At 39.5% G+C, this 14,234-nt stretch overlaps 1 long non-coding RNA gene across 2 annotated transcripts; it reads right to left on the reverse strand.

The window, feature by feature from the left end:
• Positions 1-319: 319 nt before the first annotated feature.
• Positions 320-13,040, reverse strand: LOC113887810. 2 transcript variants are annotated; one of them, XR_003509837.1, is made up of 5 exons: positions 12,928-13,040; positions 7,698-7,945; positions 5,002-5,202; positions 2,821-2,951; positions 320-413 (listed from the first exon to the last, which is right to left on the reverse strand). It is a non-coding gene; the product is annotated as an uncharacterized LOC113887810 (long non-coding RNA). The 2 variants fall into 2 exon arrangements; XR_003509838.1 differs by having other exon boundaries at positions 2,821-2,981.
• Positions 13,041-14,234: the final 1,194 nt, after the last annotated feature.

The raw sequence follows: 14,234 nt of genomic DNA on the forward strand, positions 1-14,234 counted from the left end.
ATGAATATTCAGGACTGATTTCCTTTAGGATGGACTGGTTGAATCTCCTTGCAATCCACGGAACTCTGAAGAGTCTTCTCCAATACCACAGTTTAAAAGCATCAATTCTTCGGCGCTCAGACTTCTTTATAGTCCAACTCTCACATCCATACATGACTACTGGAAAAACCATAGCTTTGACTCGACAGACCTTTCTTGGCAAAGTAATGTCTCTGCTTTTTAATATGCTGTCTAGTTTGGTCATAGCTTTTCTTCCAAGAAGCAAGCGTCTTTTAATTTCATGGCTGCAGTCACCATCTGCAGTGATTTTGGAGTCCCCCAAAATAAAGTTTGTCACTGTTTCCACTGTTTCTCCATCTATCTGCCATGAAGTGACAGACTGATTCTAAAATTCGCATTGAAATGCAAAGGACCTAGACAATGAAAAACAACTTTGAAAAAGAACAAAGCTGGAGGACCAAAACTACCTAACTTAAAGAATCATTATACATCTTCAGTAATCAAGACAGTGTGGTACTTACTGCCATCAAGGAAGACAAGGATATCAATGGAATAGAATAAGGAGTCCATTTCTGGACTCAGCTGATTTTTGACAAAGCTGTAATGGCAATTCAGTGAAGAAAAGATAGTTTTTTCAACAAATGGGGCTGGGAAAAATGAATATCCACATGCACAAATATAAATTTTGATCTGTGTAATGCACCATATACAAAAGTCAACTCAAAATTGAGCACAGACCCAAATAAAAAACATAAAATTTCTAGAAGAAAACACAGGAGAGAATCCTTGTGACCTTAGGTAAAGTAAGATTCCATAGATGCAAAACCAAAACTACAATCCATAAGTGAACGGACAAATAAATTGGGATCCCCCAAACTTCAACATTTCTCCTATTCCAAAGACTCTATTGAGAGAATTAAAAGGCAAGCCACTCACTGGGAGGAAATATTTGCAAATCATGTATCTGATAAAAGTCTTGTACCCAGAATATAGAAAATTTCACAAAGGTAAATAGGAAAAGAGACACTCTAACAAATAAATGGGCAAAATATTTGAATAGACACTCCACCAGAGTAGATACACAAATGTCAAATAAGTACATGACAAGATTCTAATCATCTTTTGTCAAATATTCAAAGTCATTAGGGAAATATAAATGAAAACTATGTGATACCACTATACCTCTCTGAGAAAGGCCAAAATTTAAAAGACTGACCATACAAAGTCTTGGCAAGGTTGTGGAGGATGGAACTCTCGTACACTGCTGTTGGCAGTGAAAAATGGTGCAGCCACTTTGGAAAAGTTTAGTGGTTTCCTATAACATTAACTTCACATCCATCACATTATCCAGCCATTTATCCTAGAGGAAGTCAGTCTATGTCTATACAAAGACTAATATACAAATGTTAGTAGCAGCTTTATTTACCAGAGTCCCAAATTGGAAACCACTCAAATACCCATTAACAGATCAACGGATAAAACAAATTGTGGTATAGTCATATAATGGAATATTAGTCAACATTAAAAAGAAAGAAGTATTTGTATGTGTAACAGAAGGATAAATCCAGAAATAATTAGGTTGAAGGAAAGAAGACAAAAAATATACATTGTATTATTCCATTCACATAAAATTATAGGAAAAGAAAACTAATCTATAGTGACAGAAGATCACTAGCTATCTGGGAAAGGAGTAGGGTGATATAGAGAGAGAGGTGGGTAGATAACAAAGGAGCCCTAGGATGCTTTTTAAGTTGATGGATATGTTCATTATCTGGACTGCAGTATTGGATTCACAGGTGCATACATATATCAAAACATCAAAGCATATACTTTAAATATGCACATTATATTGCATGTTAACCATACCTCAATAAAGTATTTAGAATATATTTATATATTTAAACTTCTGATACAATTAATCAGTTGAAAGATTCCCACAATTATCTCTTACAGTATTAACAAGTCCACTCTATATTTTATCAAATTGGTCCACACAACATATAACCAAAATAGAAAGAATCATTTGCAATGAAATGTATCCAAATATTTAGTGAAAGATGATATACATTTCTATCTGAAATACAGAAATAAAAATATTATATTCTACGAAAATAATCATAATGGTATTTAAGAGTAACTGGTTCTTTTGGAGAATGAGGCTGAGTATCATTATAAGAGAGTAAACTCTAGGATGATTATTTTTAAATATTAAGTTCCAATAATTGACATTTTTAGACTAACATTTGGACTTCACTGGTGGTCCAGTGGTTAAGACTGCACTTCCACTGCAGAGGGCATGGGTTCGATTCTTGGTTGGGGAACTAAGATTCCCACCCGCCATGAAGTGTAGCCAAACAATAAATAAATACACTAACACTTACAAATTTTCTGCCTCTGAAAAATTTCAATATACAATGGAACAAAAAAACATGGTCAGCAGAGAACAATCTATATTACAATCTCAAATTGCTAGTAGAGCTAACAACTGTATATTTCCACATTCATCTGAGAGATACATGGAAAACGATTATTATTTGTACAGTGAAAACAATTTGGTATATTTATTGCAAATGCTTGTTTGAGACTAAGTTTCTTCATCAACTGGACAATTCACTGGTTTTCAACCAAAAAGAAAAAAAAAAGTCTTCTCTCAGATGGGCTTCAGGACGACAACTATGCATGTAGCTAGCACCTGATGGAATGATATTCCACTTGCTAAATCTCTTTCCCATGATGAGATCAAAGTAGCTTCTCTACTTTTAGGCTATAAGCTTACAGGAGCTATTTCACAACATGCTTTTATCATATCTACGAACTCACTTGAGTCAGGCCTCATATCCAACTGAAGATGTGAAGTGTTGGGGTCTCCTGAGGACTGCTGCCCTTGAACGGAGTAGAAGTTCCATCAGCCATCAGGACACTGATCCTCAGAAGCTGTCTCCTTCAGACACCTGATATGAGCAAGGTCACAGGCATGAGGGCTGCACAGGGAGAGACACATCCAGCAATCACCATGGTTTACCAGTGTAACTGTGTGCCCCACACTGTGCTAGGCACTGGGTTAGTGCCAATTTCATTGAAACAATTGGGTAGTGATAATAACAACCAGATGTTACAATGAGCTTCACACCATGGACTTTTTCATCTCCTTTCCTCATTTATCCCTCAACAACAAAGTGGAAAAGGAGTAAGAAGTGGCCTGAATTCATACAGACGTTCATAATCCCGCAATAACCACAGGGCCATAGGCTTACTCGTGTGTTATTACTGAATGTTCTCAGAGATTCTGTGGGGAAAGATTCTTATCCCCATGTTACAGAGGGGAAAGCTGAGGCCAGAGAGAATCGCTACCTGTCTCACCTCCCGCGTCCCTGCCTTTAGGAGGAAAGTGGCTCCAGGACACCCTTGAAGCAGGACACTGCACTCACTGGGGCTGGGCGGGACCCCAGAGCTTTACCTACGAGACAGCCGGGGCACTGAGCCCCAAAGCAGGAAAGCGGTGACTTGAGTGTGGATCCCTTTGTTTCCCCATACCCCAGGGCGGTCCAGCGCCCACCACAGGAACTCACTCTCCCAACTCAGTTCCAAACACCTGAAGGTAAAACCTGCTTTCCTTGCTGCCACCAGGTGCTTTTGTCTCCATTAAAAAGTCGTCCAGGTCGCCTTGTTGACGTCACGTTTCTATAGTAACTGCCAGGCTGTAAGTGTGTGCCCAGGCACCATGTGTGCTTAGTCACTCAGTCATGTCCAACTCTTTGCGACCCCATGGATTGTAAGCCCACCAAGGCTCCTCTGTTCATGGGCTTCTCCAGGCAAGAAAATTGGAGTAGGTAGCCATGCCCTTCTCCAGGGGATCTTCCTGACCCAGGGATCAAACCCAGGTCTCCCTTACTGCACGCAGATTCTTTACTGTCTGAGCCACCACTATGTCCCTTTTCATCAGAATGAAACACCTTCCCGCTTCAGACCAGCCATCTTAGATGATCCTTCCTATAGGCCAGGTCTGGGGAAATGAGCAGATTCACAATAAAGACATAGGATGGTAATAGATGGTGTTGGAGCAATGAAGGGGCAATGGACACTAGAATACACTTTGATGCCAAATGAGCATATCCACTCTCTGATGCCCATGTTATTACAGCAGAGTAATTTCAATGGCCTTGGATACAGAAATCCTATTTCCACCAACAAGAGAATTTGAGATGAGGGAGGGTTTAGGAAAGGATTCCCAAGGTGATTCTTTTTTTGTTTATTCATTTTAATTGGAGGCTAATTACTTTACAGTATTGTAGTGGTTTTTGCCATGCATTGACCTCCCTCCCCATCCCATGCCTCAGGGTTGTCCCAGTGCACTGGCTTTGAGTGCCCTGTTTCATGCATCGAACTTGGACTGGTGATCTATTTCACATATGGTAACATACATGTTTCAATGCTGGTGATTCTGACCTGTGTCCAGGTTAAAGGGCCCTAGTTGAGGAGGCCCAGATAAAGAAGCCACATGAGTTCTGTGATCTGTGGAAGACAGACAGCTAATATTTATGAAGCTTAAAAAAATTCATGGCCAAGGGATAGGTTTTTCACCTTGTTGGCTGAATTTATTCCTCACCACAACCTTGCTAGTGAGGTATTAGGATCCTCTCCATGGATGTTAATGTCACCAAGCATGTATTCCTAACCATAGACACAGATGGCAAAGAAGAGAAAAATCCAGGCTTCCCACTCAATCTTTATTAACATGGGGAGAGACAGGGATGGGAGTGGAAGGGAAGTGGTGCCTCGTTACTACTGCTTGGTTAAAGTAGAATTTCACTCCCTACCAGGCTTCCACTGATGCCACCCTGGAAGGTAGGGAAAGACACTTCCTTACTGCTCTCTATGTGGCCTCCCTCAACACTGTGCAGGGCCATAAGGTGGGTGCTCATTTCTACCAGGTGGGGATGACAGTCCCTCTTTCCCATGGGGTCTTCTTTGATACCATCCCAAAGAGTGGGGGAGGGGTACCTGGTTACAATCAAGTGAGCGTGGAATCCACATCTCCCACTCAGTCTTTGCTGCCATGCTGAGGTCACAGCTGTGTTTTACTCTGTGATGTTAGGGCAGTTGTTGTCTAAAAGCTTTCTTTCTTTTCTGGTTCTGTGTCTGGAGCTAGTCTTGCTTTTTCCTGTTGACATTTTTGAGTCACTTGCTCTTCCAGCACCCCACCTAGGACATACAAGAGAGAAATAAAACCAAAGGAATTCAATGCATGTCATTCCCTGGGTTCCCAAGTCCCAAGATACTCTCTTTTTTCTTTCCACCTTTCAGAGTTCTATATTTGTTTTATCTGTAATATCCAGAGATTCTAGCTGCACCTTGTAGAAAAAAGAGAGAGAAGTGTAGGGATTTCCCTGGTGGTCCAGTGCTTAAGAATCAGCCTTCCAATTCAGGGGACGCAGGTTCCATCCCCAATTGGGGAACCAAGATCCCACATGCCATGGAGCAGCTAAGCCTGCACTGCAACTAGAGAAGCCCACACGTGCTGCAACTAGAGAAAGCCTGCATGCCACAATGAAGATCCAGCACAGCCAAAAAAAAAGTAAACTGAAAAAAAAAAGGAGAAGTGTACCTACTCCTTCCGGTCTCCAAAACAGAAGTTCTTTCCATCTACTTTTTTTTAATTAAAAAAAATATTTAATTGGAGGCTAATTACTTTACAATATTGTGGTGGTTTTTGCCATACTTTGACATGAATCAGCCACAGGTGGACATGTGTCCCCCATCCCGAATCCCCCTCCCCCTCCCTCTGGGTCCATCGAACTTGGACTGGTGACCTATTTCACATATGGTAATATGCATGTTTCAATGCTATTCTCTCAAATCATCCCACCCTCGCCTTTTGTTTCTTTGTAGGTCTTTTGTTTCTTTAGGTAGATTTATTCCTAAGTATTTTATTCTTTTCATCACAATGGTGAATGGGATTATGTCCTTAACTTCCTTTTCTGTTTTCTCATTGTTAGTGTATAGGAATGCAAGGGATTTCTGGGTATTAATTTTATATCCTGCAACTTTACTATATTCAAAACGTAAGTAAACAATACATCCATTTGGACCTTTATTTACATTGACTTTTTCACTTAACATTATCTTCTGGAGATCCTTCCATAGCCTATGTGGAAATTTTCATCATTCCTTACACCTTACTTAGTGTACACCTTTGTGTGGTTATTTGGTACTTTATTCATCCATCACATAACTAATGAAATTTAAGTTGTTGCCATTCTTTTGCTGTTCAAATAGTGCCAGAGTGAATATCCATATCTATATTTTTATTATATCTAAAATCTTTTTCTGTCACTGCCAATGTATCATGAGGATATTCCTATATAAGACCTGTGAGTCAAAGGGTAAAGGCATATAAAATTCCCCACCATATCAGAAAATTCCCCACCAGAATGAGTGCATTAGTTTCCTATGACTACTAAAATAAATTACTACAAACTTAGTGTCCTTAAACAACAGAAATATTATTTCATAGTTCTGGAGGCTAGAAGTTCAAAAACAGTTTCAGTGGGCCAAAATCAAGGTTTTGGCAGACTTAACTTCTTTCTGAGACTATAAGGGAGCCTCCTTGCCTCTTTCAGCTTTTGTTGGCTACCAGCACTCCTTAGTGTGTGGCTCCATCACTCCAGCATCTGCATCCTTGGCCACGCTGCCTTCTCCTCTTCTCTCTGTGTCAACTGTCCCTCTGCTCCTCTCTTATAAGGACACTTTGGTTTGCCTTTAGGGCCCATGTGAAAAATCTAATCTCCCAATTTTAAGATCCTTAATTTTACAAACACCCTTTTTCATATAAGGCAATATTTAGAGGTTCCAGGGGTTAAAACCTGCTCTCTTTGCAGAGACCATTAAGCCTAATACAGTGAGCATACCATTTTGCATCCCTGTGAGCAGGGTGCAAAAGGAAATGGTTTTCCACATCCTCAACCACTGTGTTGACAAACATCTGGATCATTGCTAATCTAAGAGTAAAAAAACAGTATCTTAGTGTAGTGTTAATTACATCTCTCTTATTTAAAACAAGCCAGAGACTTTTCATATGTTTAAAGACAATCTATTTTTTTCTGTTAACTTTGATAGGGTTTTTTCATGCTTTTCTATTGATAAGTGTTTATATTGGAGGGATATTAATGCTTTGTTAAAGATGTTAGCTGCAAATGTTTTCCCCAGTGTCTTTAATTGGCTAGTGTATTTTTGCCATGCAGAGTTGTCATTGTTATTCTTATGTCCTCAAATATGTCAACCTTCTTCCTTAACGCTCCTGGATATTGATTTATACTTAGGAAAATTTCCTCTGCTTCCAGATCACAGAATTACCCTCTGTTTTCTTCCAATACTTGTACAAATATTCTTTTATTTTTCTTCTAATACTTGTATGGACATTTCTTTTATATTTCATTCAGAACCATTTTGGAATGTATCCTGCTACAAGATATAGAAATGGATCCCTTTTTATCTTTTTAACCTTATGGTTATCTAGTTATCTCAAAACCACTTCTTAATCCTCCATCACACCTCCACTGATTTATAATGCTGCTTTTGTTATGGTCTAAATTTCTAATTATAACTGGGGCTATATCACTATTTTCTATTGTTTCATTAATTTTTCAATTTATGAACCAGTAAAATAGAAATTAAAATAATACCTTTCTTGTACTCACATTGACCTTTCTCTTTAAGGTAGACGGAGTCTGCACTTCCGGTCTAGAGGCCATCAATATCCTTCTACCATGGCAATCTGCCCGCACTCCCCACTCAGGCTCCCAGAGAGCTCTGCCAGGTCTGTGTGAGCTGCAGCCCCTCCCTCCCTCCTTCCTCTGCTCCGCGGCAGTTTTTCAAGCTGCAATTCAGGCTTCTGTCACGAGGTGGCGCCAACGTATCGCCATCGTCAAACGACAAACAAGGTCAACTAGAAACAAAAAAACAACAAAAAGCAATACCCTCTCTTAAAAGGCAGCCTGTGAATGTCTGTGTAGAATGGTTCTTAATTCTGTCTGAAAAAAACTGCTAGTTGTAAAAGACTGTAGAAACATGTACTCCAGGGCCTGCATAAGGTGGAACACTGTTGGCCGTACCTTGGCAGTGGGTGGTGGGTGGGCAAAAAGGAGCACAGGGCAAGGGGGCATAGGAGCGGGGTCTAAAAAGCTGTGTCCAGTGTTGTGGATAAAGGATGACAGGTGGTGGGAGAAAGTCTGAGAAGCCTGTACAGGGGTGGGGTAATGGAGGGTGAATACCCTGCTCTCTGGGAGGGGCCCCTCTACAGTGTGGACCAGTCAACCTACACTGTTGAGGGAAGTGATTGAATAAAAATGCAGACTTGTGGTCAACAGCATTTGGAACTGCTTTGAATACATATGAATTTTCCAAAAAGAGTTGATATCAATGAAAACAAACCATTTAAAGACATTTTTTACTCTTTGCAAAGTAGTTTCACAGTGTGTGGAGGGGGCTGTGTGATGAAGCTGGGGAAGCATCATTGCACAGCTTCACTGAGAGGGGACAGGCAGACCGTCCCCAACCCTTTTCCCTGCGTTTCATGTACTTTCCCCTCCTCTCACTTTCCTCTGTATTCCATGTGCTGTCTTATCTTGGAGAAGGCAATGGCACCCCACTCCAGTACTCCTGCCTGGAAAATCCCATTGACGGAGGAGCCTGGTAGGCTGCAGTCCATGGGGTCGCTAAGAGTCGGACACGACTGCGAGACTTCACTTTCACTTTTCACTTTCATGCACTGGAGAAGGAAATGGCAACCCACTCCAGTGTTCTTGCCTGGAGAATCCCAGGGACGGTGGGGCCTGGTAGGCTGCCATCTATGGGGTCACACAGAGTCGGACACGACTGAAGCGACTTAGCAGCAGCAGCTGTCTTATCTCCTTACTTTTCCTTAAAGTGGGACATCACAGAAGGATGTGGACACTGAGCCCCAGAAACAGGATTCAGTAAACAAGAACCAGCTGTGATGTTGAATCTGCTGTACAGCTTCCTAGATCAAGAGTGAAGAGATTGGGCCCCATCGTTGGGACACTCCAGGTAAGTCACCACCCTTCCCTGCATTGTCTCCTATACAACAGGATAACAGTACCCAATGCTTCTGACCACCCAGGAGTATTGTGGAGTTTAGGTATGTGCCCATGTAGGAAAACAGTCTGTGACTGTATGTGGGAGGGAAGGACCAATGCATTTTTGAGTAATTACATTAACGGAGATCCAAGAAATCATAGAACTCTGCATGGTAGGCATTAAATTAATGCTACACAGATGTCAGCAGTTTGGTCAAAATTTTCCCAAGTGTGGTCCATGGCAAGATCCCTAGAGTTTCATTCTAGTTTGGGAAAACTGGCAATAAGTAGGTAAATGAATAAGCAGGGCAATTTCATATGGGGATGAGTGTTTTGAAGAAAATAAAAAAACCAATAGAGCAGAAAACACTGGGTCAGGGATTGCTATAGATGGGGTTGTCAGTGAAGCGTTCTCTTTCTGTACCATTAGCTTGATGCCTACCGTGTAATGAAATTCCCATACTAGATTGAACAGGAGTGGCAAAAACAGGCATCCTTGTCTTGTTCCCAATGGGTTGTTACTTTGAGATTTAATTAATAGATGAAATCCCTTTGAACAGTGCTAGGTACAGTAACAGCTCAATAAATGTTAGACTTTGTATAAATATGAGCAACTTGATATTTTCGTAGTTGTGATAGTTTTACAGTTTTCATGTGTCTTTAATAAAGTCTAATAATCTTGTAGCTGAATCCTATTCATCACCTGAGGCATACTTTTTTGTTTTGGGGGTTTTATACAGACAAAAAATGGACATATAATGTTACTTTCAGGTGTACAACATAGTGATTCAATATAAGAACTCAATTGAAGAGCTTCACTGACAACCCTATTCAATGGGAAAAGAAAAGTCTTTTTAACAAATGGTGCAGGGGAAGGTGGACATCCATATACATAAAAAGGAAGTTACACCCTTACTTTATACCATATTTTAAAATGAATTCAAAATGGATGTAAGACCTAAACATAAGAGCAAAAACTATAAAACTCTAAGAAAACACTGGAGGAACCTTCATGACACTAGACTTGGCAGTGATTTCTTGGATACAACAGCAAAAGTATAAGGAAACTAAAGAAAACATAAATAAATTGAGCTTCATCAAAATTAAAAACTTCTCTGAATCAAAGCACGCTATCAGGAGAGTGAAATGACAATATACAGAATGGGAGAAGATATTTGTAAATCAAATATCTGATAACAGATTAATATCTAGGATATATAGAAGTTTTGTAACCCAGGAACAAAAAAAACTAACACAATGCAAAAATGGAGAAAGGACTTAAATACACATTTCTCCAAAAAAGATAAACAAATGGACAATAAGCACATGAAAAGATGCTCAACACTAGTCACTAGGGAAATGCAAATCAAAACCACAATGAGAAACCACTTCACAGCTAATGGTACGGATATTATTGTTTCAAAAATGGAAACTAACAAGTGTTGGCAAGGTTATACAGAAACTAGGACACTTGTACACTGTTGGTGGGAATGTAAAGTGGTACAGCCTGTGCAGAAAGCAGTATGCTGGGTTCTCAAGTAAGTAAACACAGAATTACTATATTATCTAACAATTCCACTTCTAGGCATATTCCCAAAAGAACTGAAAGCAGGGACTCAAACAGATACCTACACACCAAAGTTCATAGCAGCATTATTCATAATAGCCAGAAGGTGGAAGCAACCCAAGTGTCCATCAGTAAGATCAATGGATTTTTAAAAATCTGATATAAACATACAATGGAGTATTATTCAGCCTTAAATTGGAATAAAATTCTGATATATGCTGCAACATGGATGAATCTTGAAAACATTACGCTATGTGAAATAATCCTGACCCAAAAGGACAAGTACTGTGTGATTCAACTTATATGAGGTATCTAGAATAGGTAAACTCAGAGACAGAACGTATAAGAGAGGTTACCAAGGGCTGGGGGAAGAAGAGAATGGGGAGTCATTGTTTAATCAGTACAGAGTTTCTATTCGAGATAATAAGAAAGTTCTAGAAATACATAGTGGTAATGCTTATACAACATTGTGAATGTAAGTAAGGCTACTGAACTATATACTTGAAATTCGTTAAAATTGAATTCTATCATGTATATTTTAGCACAGTTTTTTGTAAAAAAGTGTCATTTCAAGGGAAAGAAGGAGGCAAAAGGATGAGAGAAAGAGATGTTATGACAGATGCAAGGATAGAAGTGAGGAAAAGTTTGGAAGATGCTACTGTGCTGGCTCTGAAGATGGAGGCCACAAGCCTCAATCCATGAGCCAGAAGGGGCCACAAGCCTAGGAATGCAGTCAGCCACTTGAAGCTGGAATAGGCAAGGAAACTTGTCCTCCCCTAAACCCTCCAGAAGGGATGCAGCCTAGGTGATATCTTAATTTTAGCCCAGTAATACCCATTTTGGACTTCTGTCCTCCAAAACTATGAGGATAGATTTGTTGTCATTGTTTTGGCAGCGCCACTTGTGGGATCTGAGTTCCCCAACTAGGGATTGAACCAATGCCCTAGGCAGTGAAAGCACAGAGTACCAACCACTGGACTGCCAGGAAATTCCCTAGATTTTTCTTGTTTTAAATCTCTAAACAAAAAGTGAGTTGTGGCCAAATGATGGGGTTTTATTCATTTTGAAATTCCCTTGCCTGTTCTTTTTTGAGCTTTCCTTTGATGTAAATAACTAACTTAATCTCTGGCTTTTCATTTTTAACAGAAACCATTTTCATTCTTGTATGAGGCATCATTTCCTGTCTTATTCCATTCATGCTGCTATAAGAAAAATACCAAAAACCACATGGCTTATAAACAACAGAAATATGTTTCTTGTAGTTCTGGAAGCTGGAAGTCCGAGATCATGTTGCAAACACGGTCAGAAAAAGGCCCTCCTCCAGGTCACAGGTTTTGTACTGTATCTCCACATGGTGGAAGAAGCTCTCTGAAGTCTCTTATAACAGCATTAAGCCCATTCATTAGAGCTCTGCCCTTACGACCTAATCAACCCAAGACCCCCATCACCTTAGGGGTTAGGATTTCAACATATGAATTCTGAGGGGACACAAACACTCAGACTATAACACTTCCTGTATCAACAAGTTTTAACTCTGTTAACTATTGTTTTTATATCATTAAAATCTGCAAAGGCTCTTGTTATATGTACACTTTACCAAAAAGACTTTTTCTAAAATACGAACTGACAAGGATTAGCTTCATTACTAGAAATGAGCTTAATTTTGTATGTCTGCTGCCTATCTTATGTTTTTCTGGTTATAAAGACCATTTTCATTAAGCTCTAAACACACTTAGCATTGTTCTGATGGGACACAATGATTTCTTCTCCATGTGTCTAGAATTTTCTTTACCTTTGCTTTTTGTTGAGTGCACAAGCACACACACACACACACACACACACACACACACACGCTTAATGCTCCTTAGAGTATGGATAATCAATGCACATGATTAAAGAGAAAGTTTGATGAAATATCAAGAAGGGAATAAGGACCAATTCCATTTTACTGGGCATTGAACTGGGATGTACTTTTCATCATGCCAAGCTAACATGGTGGGATTTATCTGTCCAACGTGTGCTTGAAAGTGGAAAAAAAAAAAAAAAAAAACCAGTGCTCAAATTTGTTGAGGAAAAAGAAAGAACACCACCCTGTGACCTTATCTGGTCACCACCCTTTTTGTAATTTGCTCCAAGGAAGGCTAGGTATGCTCACTGGCAGCTCTAGATTCATGTCATGCCCATCCATGATTAAAAGCAAGCAATCAAACAAACAAGAGACAAGTGCCACACAAATCTGAACATCCCAGAAAGTCTTCTACTGACTCAGTCCAGATGACTTTCCCACACTTGGAGTCAAAGGCTGTAGCTCAGGGCAGCAATTCCTGATTGTCTGGGCCAGTGGACAGGCAGGTGGGAGGGGGCTGACGTCACTGCAGGTTCCTATTAGTCAAATGACACATAAAGACAAGTAATAAAGATTTCTGGTTAAAAATGAAAGATTCTAGAGTGGAAAACAAAAGAATAGGATGATGCTAAATGAAATAAAAATACAGACTTTTAAAAAATGAAGCCATATGGATAGAAACAATTATATAAATATTTGAATTAATAATGAAATGAATGAGAGGAGACATATTCTAAATATTACATAGTATAATATATTATTCTAAATAGTACATGTAGATACCCTGTCTCTATAAAATGAATGTGAAATCTGCCTCCCACCTCTGAGGGCAGGGTGGACTTGGTGACTGACTCACTTCTAAGGAGTAGAATAGGCAAATGGAAAACAGTTACTGTGTGCTGCAGAAACTCAACAAATACCACCTTAACCCAGTGATGAAGGTTAACAATTCTAGTGATTCAGTGATGTCATGCAGGTACCATGTCCTCCCAGATATGCTGTGATGAGAAGGACGTTTCAACTGTGTGGTATTCTTTCTCAAAACCCGCAACCACGGTCTAACCATAAGAAAAATAACAGACTATGCCTGTACTCTTCAAGATAGTCAAAGTCATGGAAACAGTCTGCCAATTCCTCAAACAGTTAATCAGTTATCATATGACCCAGCGATTGCATTTGTAGGTACACAGCCAAGAGAAATGACATTTGTCTACATAAAAACTTGTACATGAATGTATGTAGCATCATTATTCATAACAGCCAAAAGAGGAAACTACTCAAATGTCTACCAATTAATGAATAGATAAATCAAATGTCATGTATTATTTGGCAACAAAAAAGAAATGAAGTACTGGTACATGCTACAAAATGGATGAACCTTGAAAACAGTATATCAAGTGAAAGAAACCACATATCAGAAAAATAAGTGGAGCTTGTTATAAAGAATAACTCTATTCTTTAGAAGTGAGAATAGTGTGACATTTCATCATATGAAACATCCAGAATAGATGAGTCTTTGGAGAGAAAGTGGGGTTGGGATGGGTATGGGCTTTAACTGAATTCAAGCACAATGGGGCTTTTTTTCCCTTTTTAATTGGAGGGTAATTGCTTTACAATGTTCAATTGGTTTCTGTCATACAACAATGAACATCAGCCATAAATATACATATGTCTCCTCTCTCTTGAATCTCCCTCCCACTCCCCACCCCATCCCACCCTCTAGGTT

Source organism: Bos indicus x Bos taurus, chromosome X (assembly GCF_003369695.1).
Source record: "Bos indicus x Bos taurus breed Angus x Brahman F1 hybrid chromosome X, Bos_hybrid_MaternalHap_v2.0, whole genome shotgun sequence".
Taxonomy (NCBI): domain Eukaryota; kingdom Metazoa; phylum Chordata; class Mammalia; order Artiodactyla; family Bovidae; genus Bos; species Bos indicus x Bos taurus.